The sequence below is a fragment of the Prosopis cineraria genome, unplaced genomic scaffold (genome assembly GCF_029017545.1).
Source record: "Prosopis cineraria cultivar Desert tree isolate PC_DT_omini unplaced genomic scaffold, ASM2901754v1 PC6, whole genome shotgun sequence".
Classification (NCBI taxonomy): domain Eukaryota; kingdom Viridiplantae; phylum Streptophyta; class Magnoliopsida; order Fabales; family Fabaceae; genus Prosopis; species Prosopis cineraria.
In genome coordinates this window covers 32,190,067-32,202,390 of record NW_026555337.1, presented here as the reverse complement: position 1 = coordinate 32,202,390, position 12,324 = coordinate 32,190,067, and positions in this window count along the sequence as shown.

Sequence of the window (12,324 nt, the reverse complement as noted above, 5' to 3'; positions counted from 1 at the left end):
GTGTCATGAGTTGTCGCACATGTAGTAGGTGGTACGAGATGGTAAGTGACGTGGTGGTTGACAAAGCATGAGGTTGTGATGACATGTCACAAGTTGACATCACACATGGCGGATGATGTGGCATAATTATTTTTAATATAAACATATTTAGCTTAGAAGGTATGAGGTCAAGGGTTCAAACCTTGGCTTTGGCATAAACATGATGAATATATGATATGGTAAGGAGTAAGTGACATGGCGCAAGGTGGACAATGATGTGTCATGAGTTGTTGCACATGTAGTGGGTGATAGGGTATAAGATGGTAGGTGACATGGTGGTTGACAAAGCATGAGGTTGTTGATGACATGTCACAAGTTGACATCACACATGGCGGATGATGTGGCATAATTATTTTTAAATATAGACATATTTAGCGAGGGATTAGCAAAGGATTCAGTCCCTAGCTAATTTTAGTGAGGGATTGAATCCCTCACTAATTAGCGAGGAAAATACAATTCCTCACTAAATTTAGCGAGTCCTTTTTTAGCTACAAATTTAGCGAGGGATAAAATTCGTAGCTAAAATACAATTTAGCTATGAAAAATGACATCCTTCGCTAAATTCAATTTTTCTAGTAGTGTTCTTAATATAATGTAAATTCTGAAAGTTTTTCTATCCTTAATATAAAGCAAGGTTATGTTAGAGTAATTGATATTTTTTTCAATATATTTAGCATTTTATTTATTTATTATCACTTGAATTTCTACATAACAATTTATTATGGTTATTAATTGTAAAGAAGGACAAAATTGAAAAGTTATGTATTTTTTTAACAATTTTAATAAAAAAATAATTTAACTGAATAAATGGAGAGGATCGTATTGAAGTGGTGGTGGACAATATTATTCTTCTTCCTCTTAGTTATAATTGTCTTTCTAAAAGAAATATTGACGGAAAATTAAAGAAAAAGAAATGGTTAACAAGTAAAATTATAACTCAGGAAATTAGTGGAACAAATAACTCTATGAAGACAATTAATGTACTCTTGCAATCTAATTGATATTTTAATCATCTTCCAAAATCCAAATTATATAATAAACTAAAATACTAAGAACATTAACACTCTAATCAAATTGGGCAGAGTATGAGTTAATTAAAGTTTTATAGTGTTATAAAAATTGTCAATTAAAGAGTCTAGGTAACTTTAGATAGGAGTTTTTCCTAAATTTTTTTTCCTATTTTCATTAAGGTAATTGTACAGTCTAAAAATATATTCCAATAGATTTTATGATCACTATCCAAAAATTTTGAATAATTTTTATCTCTAATCAAATTATCTAGTAATTCACTTTACAGTAAGAAGTAAAATTATAGCTACAAAATATTTTGCATTTTAGTCTTAGAAATTTTCTTTCCATTCTAGTTGGTCCTCTTTTAAGATTAAAAGATCCTTAAATACTCTTTGATTTATCACGAAGGTGACTACCTAACTCAGAGGTTCCTATACAAATATATCAACATTCATGTATAAAAATGCAAGGTGTGACATTTCTCCCCATCTTAAATGAAATTTTGTTCTTAAAATATAAATTTTTCCTGACATAAATAGAGTGGGATATTGCTTCTTCATTTCTTCTTCCATTTCCCAAGTTGCCTCCGCTGGAGAAAAGCCTTTTCAGATCAATTTCACCAATAGAATATCTTTATTTCTTAGCTGCTTGACATCAATCTCAATGATTCTTTTAACTTTTACCTCCATTAGGTGTAAAATAGAAGATAAATAAATTAAAATTTCATGACCTTATCGATAGGACTAGGAAAAATTTTATATACTAAATTCCTAATTGAATGAAATCCTAAGGAGTGTGAATTCATCTAGGTATAATTATAGGACTGATCTAATTCTTCATATGAATGAGTAGTTTGAAACTATTTTGAAACTATAAATTATATTAATAAAATCATATAAATATTTTAAATAATAAAGAATTTTATTTGTATTGAATTATTCAAATTGTATAATCATCAATTACTAATATTGAAAAAATGGCCCAAAGCAATTTGATTATAATTCAATTCGTGATGATCATTAGTCAAAAGTTCATATTCTTTAGTCATTGAATATATTAATATTATTCTATTTATTTGATGTTATTTTATTTATTGTTAGTCTGTATGTTAGTATATTAGATAGGTTTAATATAAAAGTGGATTTCTAATTTATAAATTTCGATTTCATTTTGTATTTAATTTTAATATTGAATTTCAAATGAAATAGAATATTTCAATAATATTATATGTGTGGTATATATAATGAATTTCAATATTTAATTAATTTCAATATTTTGTATTATGAATTTTCAATTCATGTGAATTAGTCTTCTTTCAAAAGAAAAGGAGATAAAGAGGCTGTCTATAAATTGTTATTTTCATTAATCTGATCTCAACATTTTTATGTTCAGAATTGATTCAACTTTAACATTTAAAATATTTTTTTTTGGATTTTAGATTTTAATAAAATACTTTTTTTGTTATCCAATCCAATCCTTTTTTATTTTTTTATATCAAATAAATTATTTTTATCCAAAATTCATAGGAACAAAAAAGGGCCAGCTAGGCTAGTACCTAGCCGGGCTAAAAAAATTTTATTCCTTATTCTATAATCTATAAATAAAATGTTAAAAATCTTATTAAATAGAATATATAATATTATATAATAATAATATTATATAATAATAATAATATTCTATTATATAATAAAAATTATAATTGGAATTAATTATATTATACTAATTATTTATATTAATCTTTATAATAATAAATTAAATTTGAATTTTCAAAATTCTAGAATTCAAATTGCACATTTTCATAGAATTTATATTTTTAAAATGTTTTAGGGAAAATGACAAATAAATGATAAGGGTAACCAAATGATAGCTCATGATAAACTAAAATCTCATGGTGTGTCATTTTATGGAGAACAACACTAATTGTAATAGCTTGACAATTGAAAGAAAATTCAATCAACTCTTATGAAAAAATACTTAAATTTTCCTCTCGCTGAAAAAAAATTTCAAATCAAGAATGATGAGGGTTTTTTTTTTTTTTCTCTTGAAATATGAACATTGAAAGCCCCATTCAAATATACATATTGATTATTGAACAAGCATAACGATATTCTATTTACTATTTTTTTCGACTAGCCAAACATATTTTTTGACTCAAGATTTCCTTACATTGAAGGTTTATTCATTTTCATTTCCTTTAGAAATTCTTTTGTGTAACATAAAAAAACGAGCTATTGAAATGAAAGAAATTAGGGGGTTAAGCCATCAAATAAAAACTTGAACAACTATAAACAACACTATTTTAAGACCCAGGCCAACCTGAATGGTCGGACCATCACCCAGAGATGAAAATAGTTTGATTCAACTATTTAGCCCGTTCTGGCAGCTAACTTAGGTTGGCATGCTTTGACCTAGATAATTTTGAAGACCTGAAACAAAAACCTGAAATTCAAAATGGTTGAATTATTTTGACCTGTTTTTAAAAATATATATATATATATATATATATTATTTTTTTATTATTATATCACCAATTTAATTATTAATCTAACCGGTTGAATCATGAAACTCATAACTCACTGATCTTTTTGAATCATTGTCTGGTCTGGTTTTAAAACATTGGTAAATAATATATGTTGACTTGATTTAATCATTTAAAGCACTAATCTGCCAGCAAATTGGAGAGAATGACTGCAACGAACTGGCCTAAACTCAATGGACCGGGTTTACAAGGAAACAATTAATGTGGCCAAAAGGAAATGATTTTGGAAGGAGATCGAGAATACGTTACGATCACACAGTGAAATATGGAAATATGGAGCTATGTTGATTGTAATGGAGACACTAAATCAATGATAACAGGATCATACGAGCTTGACAATAATAGAATTGTCAGAAATACAGAGAGAAAGGCAGACTGTTTTCAGAGAGAAGATTACACAAAAATACTCAACAACCTCAATCTCATTCTCTCTCTCCCTAAATAACCTCCAGCTCCCTTAGTTTCCACATGGGTCTCTTTTTTCGGGTGCTTTTGCGTGCGCATGCATGGCTAACCTCGTGCTTGTTATGGGCTGGCCGGTGTCCATATTAGTCTTTTTCTCTAAAAAAAAATTAATTATTTGATCCCTGTAATTTTAATTTAATTATAACTCAATCTTTAAATTTTAACTTATTATAACTCAATCTTTATAGTTTTAACTTGGTTGTAGCTCAGTTTTCTAAACTTTTCATTGTGCAATTTAGTCTTTATAGTTTCAAACCACTTAAATATTGATCCCTCTATTTAAAAAGATAAAATATAAAGATAAAATATTTAAAATTTTAATATTTATAATATTTATAAAGATTAAAAGTGTTTAATAAAAATATTAATAATAAATTTTAACATAATTTTAACATATTAATAATAAAATTGCATGATTGTTCTGCGAGGAATACATCCCTACTCATATTGCTGTCATAATTTTGAGGAAATTGAATTGTGTTTTGGTTGATGTTTATGCATTATCTTAAGTTGGTGATGGACTGAATGTTAATGATAAAGTTAATGTTGAAAGTTGATTAAATAGTTGGATGATTATTGTGAGCTAAATTGGGATGCACTTAAGATATTTGTGAAAATATTTGAAAAAAGAAATTTGTAGAAATAATGTTACTAAATTAGTATAATATAGCTTGGAGCAAGAGATGCGTAAGAAGTGGCTTGGGCTATTCATTAAAATTTAAAGATACTAAGATAAGAGAAAGGATTATATAGGATAACTATATATTATTTTGTTATGTGTAAAGGAAGCAAAAAAATAATTAATATGATTTACTATGATTTGCGATTGGGGATGGATTACAAGGAGGTATAAAGATGAATTAAGATATGTCAAATAAGTTTATTTGACTCAAGTGTATTAGAACTTAAAAGAGTAATTTGGTTGAATTTAAATGGTTAATTTCTATATAGAAGTTAGTGAAGTATATATGTGATTGTTTGCATCTATAGGTAATGTGCTAAGCTTGTGAGATATGTAAGAGGATAATTTGGTGAAATGTAAGTTGTTCAATTTCCATATTATTAGTTTAATTGAATATGCGTAAGTAGTGATTTGAGTCATTAAATTAGAATTCTAAAGTACCTAAGGTAGATTTGTTGAAATAAATGATGGTTGTGGCATTTCATTTAATTTAAGAAGGTAAAAAAAAAGAGGTGGAAATATTTTTTTCTTGTTTTAGTTGGGTTGCTAATAAGTTAGTTAATTGATAATAAATTGATGAATTGTATATTTTAAGTTGTGATGTTGTTTGTGAATCAAAATTTGAATGTTTTCCAAATGTTGAAAAATTACTTGATAAATGACTTTAGGATTGTGATTTTTTTTAAGAAATTAAAAGCATCACTAGAATTAAAGTGAAAAATAAGAGAAGCAAGTTTTAAAATTTTTGAAAAACTTTCAGGTAAGTGGGTGGTATTTTGAATAAATTTCCAACAAAGTACTTATAAAAATAAAAATTTCTTTATATAAATTTTATTACGATTGCTTTCTAAATTGTATAAATAATGTTGTTAATCCTATTGTCATAATAATTATTTATTAATGATAATGTCCTGAATTTTACTAATGATTTATATTGTTGATAGAAATGATTGAAATGAATATATGACAAATAGTATTATTTCTCATAATCAGTTTAATTATTTAATTATATGTTGATAAAAAAATTTTATTTCAATGATTCATATATGGAGAAAATGATAGTTGAATAATATTTGAAAGTGAAAATTTTAGAAACTACTTTTCTTGCTCCATACATACATGTTTGATTTTAATGAGGAGGACTGAATTTAGAATGTTGGATGCTAACGACAGTTTCGTTAGTCCTTAGAGAGTCATGGTACACTTAGTTAACAAGGTGCTTGTACGAGGTACTAAGCCCATGTGATGGTCAATGCACATGAAACGGAGAGATAGTTATTCATAAGTACTGTACTCACATTGTTTTCGTAGGATTCATGCTTACGCTTGATTCATGGCTTCTGCAATGCTTGTTTTGTGGCTTTCAGCCACGCTTAATAGGTTACTTACTCTCATGAACTATGTGTCCATGCTTGATTAGTTATTTACCCTCGTGGATTATGTGTCTACAATTGTTATTCATTTTGATAAAGCCATCTTAAATTAAAATTAAAATTATCATTTCTCTATTAATTCTCTAAAAGTATTTTATCAAATTGCACTATTATTAAAAATTTTATATTTTATGAGCTGTAAAAATTTTAGATATTTTATGTGATTCTAATAGCATGGTTTAATTCACAGTTATGGCATTGAGAAAACTCGCTTGTTGTTAGCTTAAGTATATATTTTATTATTTCTTTAGTAATTGTGAATTAAACTTATTAGTTACTATCTTCATAATTTTTTTAAATTATAATTTTGATTGGAATGCTCCTCACAAAAAATTTTTTAGTCTCAGATATTGTAGCTGACCTTGCACCTTCTGCTAATCATTGAGAAGCACAATTGCTTTTTTGTTAGTGGAAGCATATTGACATTTAATTTGATGTAAACATGCATTATATTGTACAATTGTAGTTTTGTGCTTCACATATGTTGTAATTAGATCCTAGTTTTATTTTATTAATATGTAAAATGCTAGTGTGGAACTAGTCTCTTTTGCTAGATTGGCTAATAGGTTGCTATTTTAGAAATTTTGGAGGTCCAAATTATAAAAGAGATTTTAAATTTCTACAAAATATTTAAGACCTTATGAAACTCTATAAATTATATATCAATATTTAGCTTAATTTATGATTAATTAAGGCTTATAAAATGTGGGTCTATATCATATTCAATGTCAGTCATATCTTTAGGATTGGGGTGCGACATTTGTTATTAACAATTTCAAGTTATGTTTTCATAACTTTGTTGTCTATTATTTTATAAACGGTCAGAAACATAATTACTAACAAAATTACTCCATTTGGTAATACTATTTTGTTATTTACTTATTTTAAAGAGATTTATTTGTCAATTTTTCAAAAATATATATGTATATATATGTTGCCCTCACATTTTAAATTTTTTGGCTCTGTCACTAGTAAGACTGGGTTAGGTATAAACCTGGTGCCTGATTTTATGCACTAAGATTGAGACTAGGCCAATCCAATATAAAATATAATTTGGTTTTTTTTTTTTTTGGAAACATGATCATTGTCAATAAATTTAAAATAAGAAATAAATTTATACACTATCTCCATCAAAAACTATTTCCTATTGAAAAATAATATTTTTAATTACAAAGACATAATGATTATATATTATTTTAGAAAACAAATTAAATTTTTAATGAAAATAATATATTATTTTTTAATATTTTTTGTGGTATTAACAAAGTAATTTATATTAGGTACGACACATGAAGAAATATAATCTTATAAATTCAATTAATATTAATACAAATTCTATATAACACACCTAAATATATCCTAGGTAGGGTAGGACTAAGTATCCTAGGTAGGGTAGGACTAAGTTTGAGCATAACTCAATTTCTAGCCTAATTTAATCTCTTAGGTAAGGCTGAACCTATTTTGTTACCAAGTTAATACTACATCTCTAATGAATAGTAAATATTTACTTTATTTATTTAAAAATATAAGATAGTTTTTGATGAGTTGGTTGTTAAAAATGTAAGATATTTTTAGTCTTTCGAGGTATAATAATTGTCATTTTTTTCAAAAGTGCCCCTATTGATAATGAATTTATATTTATTGTAAGGTATTTAATAAAGATAAATATAGAAAAATAGAGTTAGTTGAAAGTAAGTACTACTTTATTAGGGGTGAATTTGATTAAAAATGCCTTACATTTTTAACGAAAGAAGTATCTATTATTTTGTTTATTATCTACATTATTTTTAAATTATGATAAGTTTTAAAAAATGTTATTAAAACTATTTTTATTCATATTTCTCTTAAATTTAAAATTATTGGAATACTTTTTTATTGATTTGAATATTAGTATTTAAAATATTTTCTAGAATTTAGTTTTAAATAAATAAATTTTTTAGCATGATTTGAACTATGATTTATTTGATAAGAATAATAAAATTCTTGCCAACAACTTTTTTCATTTAATTATTAAAAACAACTTTTAAATGTGATTTAAAATTAATTGATCATAATTCATATATATACAGCATTTAATTAGAAAGGTAATTTTTTATTTGATAAGAATAATAAAATGTTCACCAACAACTTTCTTGATTTGATTGTTAATGTCTCAAACAAAACTGCATAATGAGTATGATAAAGGTATTAATGTTATTAAATATTTTTTAAATTTTCTCACAACTATTGTTTTATTTGAGGCAATTTTATATTCATACATGGTTCTATATTAAAATGAGCATCTCTCCCAATTGAGATTTAAATATATAACACAATGATTTTGATAATGAATCTGTCTTTTTTTTTTTCCAAAATAAAAATCAATGGAAGAAAAAACATTGAGGTAAATTTGGCATAAATAAAATGAAAGACTAAATAATCATTAGTAATGTAAATACATGATGGGATTGAATGATAATTAGGAATTTGGGATACCTATCTACATAATAAACTCATAAATGATAGAGTTAATCCAAACTTGAATCATGAAACAAAATCATAACCAAACTCATGTTATTATTTATAATTGGCATACTATCTACATTAGAGGAAATTTTAAATTTAAATTATTAATCTAATTTAATTATCAGATATGCTTGAAATTTAAACCTAAAGACTTTTTCCTAAATAATAACATAATTCTTTTTTTCTTATTTTATTCTGTAGACATTGGAATAAAAGTTCAAAATCATCCCCACTAACTAACTACATAGTTTAGATTTTCAAAGTTTAAAATTACTACCTACTGATTAATTGTATAGTTTAATATTTAGGGGTCATTTGTTTTAGCTTATTTAAATAAAAATTTCTTATTTTAAAAAAAAACCATTTTGTGAGTTTTTATAATATTTGTTTAAACTTTTAAAATTATCAAAACATTAAAAAAGGATTTTTTTATTATTTTAATAAGTTATTAAAAATAATCTAATGCAATAGATGAGAGAAAGTGTTTTAAAGAGGAAAGATAATACACAAATATATCATAAAATTTTAAAAATAATATACTGATAAATCATTTTTATAAAACAAAAACTAAGGAAAATATCATAAAATTTAAAATAACTAACTAATAATCACTTTTTTATTATTGTAACCAAACATAAAATAATGTCTGCTTTAATAAAATATTTATAAAATAAATCTATTTTTATAAAATCTTTAACCACATAAAAATTCCTTATTTTTAAACCTAAAACAAACGGGTCCTTAATTGCTTTTTTTCACAATAATCAATATCCTTCCCTTAATTATGAAATATTAGATATTATGTATCTCCATCCAACTCTAAACATTGAAATTTAAATCAAATATTTCATAATTATATAAAATAACTTGACAACATAAAATAAATTAGTGTTTAAATAGGATTGTTCAAATAAGGGAAAATAAAAAATTGAAGAACATTAAAAAAATTAAATAAGTTAAATAAAAAGCATAAATACAAAACTAAACTGATATATATGCCTTTTTACTTCTATATAATATAGTATACACATTACATAGATATTAGATATATGGTATTAGATTAGAATTGTGTAATCTCACACCTTTTTTTAAATAATATTGTTACTCTTGAGTGATCATTTGAACTGATATGTTACTTCTTAATTATTAAAACCAGTGTCATTTACAAAGTAGAATAATTATGATTTTTACATTTTGTATGATTAATTAAATAAAATAAATTACAACTGTAAAATAAATTAGTATTTGTATTTGAGTTGATAACAATTTTGAATTTAGTCTTGAGAGATTTAAATTTCAAAGGCTTATTTATATTATATTATTTAATAAATGATGTTATTTATGTCTGCTGATTAAATAATTATTTTTTAATGTGAAACATGTAATATTTATTGAAATAGATTAAAAGATAATAAAATTAAAATTTAACATATAATCCATTTTAAATTGGTTCAGAAATTATATGATTGATTAAAAAATAATTCTAAGCGTGCATTTTATTTTGATTACATGGATTTTAAGTTAATAAGCTACCAATTTTAACTTTGGAAATGGCACGCATAAATATTAAAAATTTGATTAGATTTATCATAAATAATCACATATATTGGATTTTATCAAACTTCGTTCAAATTTTAACATTTGAAATTATTTCATGACCATATAAAATAAGTTGACATCATATCCTGAAGTGATGTTAGTTCAGGAGCTTACAAGAATATTCAAGTGACCGGATTTGAGTCTTAAATATTCAAATTATATCATTAACCACTTGTTTAGTTTATATAAATAATAATTAAAAATCAATCCCAAGCCTACTCACCAATCAACAATCAAGCTTAACTCCATGGAAGATACTATGAAGCAAAGAATTTTGGGATGCACAGATAAAAAATATTTTTTAAAAATATATCCTATTTTTTATTGTATTTTCTTTTCTTTTTAAGTTTTTTCATTAATTTCTTAATTTACAAGATACACTTATCAACTTATTTTAGTTTATAATTTATTTCCTCCTTTCACATGATGGAACAAGAAAATTTAGTATCTAAGGAATCAATTGTTCAGCTTACATATGGATGAAATTGATAGCATATTAAGAACATTAAAGCTTTGATTATTAATATTTTATTTTCTATATTATTTGAAAATTATAATAAATTAAAAATATTATTAAAAATACTTTAATTCATATTAGAATTTAGTTAGAAATTATTGGAGTAATTCATCACCGATTTTATATTAATATTAAAGTATTTTATTTTTAAATTTGATTTAAATTATAATTTTTGACATTAATTAACAATCTTTTTTATGATTTGAATTTATTTTAAGTATGCTAAAAATTTAATAATCAGTAAAAATAATATCAATTGTTTGTAAGTTATGGGGTTTTAAATTTGTGTTAAAAATACTGTAATTATTGATATTTATTATACATAAAAAATCTAAAAAGAATTTATAGAAAGATATATGAAGATCAACTCTAATTAATTGTAAGAATCAAAATTGAGGCTCTCTCTTTTTAATAAAGATCACCCGAGCCATAATTCCCCACTTTTTTTCAGTGTGTTGATAAAATGAATTGTGTGAATATCATATGTTAAAGCCATAGATAGCACAAAAATTTAAGGTGCACATGCTGCAAGTAAGAAAAAAAGATTAATTAAACTTAAACAATATCTAACAAAGCAATAAGCTTAAAAATAAATTGAAGAATACCTAGCAGCAAAATAAAACTGAAGAGGTTATAGGCATTGGTCAGATCCAGGGATATGAAATGTGGTATTAGCAACCTTACTTATTTATAATTGGTATAATATAACTAAATGTTAAAATAAGTTAATTCAAATCAATGCAAAATAAGCGAATAAGCTATTGTGAAAATAAACATATATATTAGGTATTAAAAAATTTAAATTTAAATTCATATTAACTAAATATAGTTTGAAATTTGAAATTGGACAGAATAAAATTCACATTAAGTATATCGTATTATGAAAAATTATTATAAAAACAAACATATATTACATATATCTTATTTACAATTCAAATTATATTAATAAAATATAAAATCCAAACCATGTTTGATCAGCCAATGTTTTCATATGGAAGCATTGAATATGCATATTTTGGTGAAAATAGTACTATAAAATATAAATAAACTTGCTACAATCATAAACAACATATATTTATTTAACCATCATGTTCCCATCATATCCACATATTTCCAACATAACCGCTCAAACTTAACATGCTTTATATAAATAAAGTATAATGCTACATATATATTTCATTGTATAAAGTTAAAAAAATAAAATTTAAGATAGAAAAGGTTTCTGAATAGATAGGATATTATATAAGGTCAATAAATAAAATTTTCAAATAGATGAGAAAAATTTAAGATAAGATAATATCTTAAACATGCTAAATAAAATTTTTGAATAAAAAATTTATAAAGTTTAATGACACATCTATTAAGTAATTATCATTCATTGCCTTCTTATATGTAATGTTTGAAATATTAACAAACTTAAAACCAAAACAATGGAGGAAAAATAAAGGGATGATTTTTAAAATATGACAGATATTAAATATTAATTTTTGTGACAATAGATATTTAAAGTGATCCCATATTAATTTGAATTCAA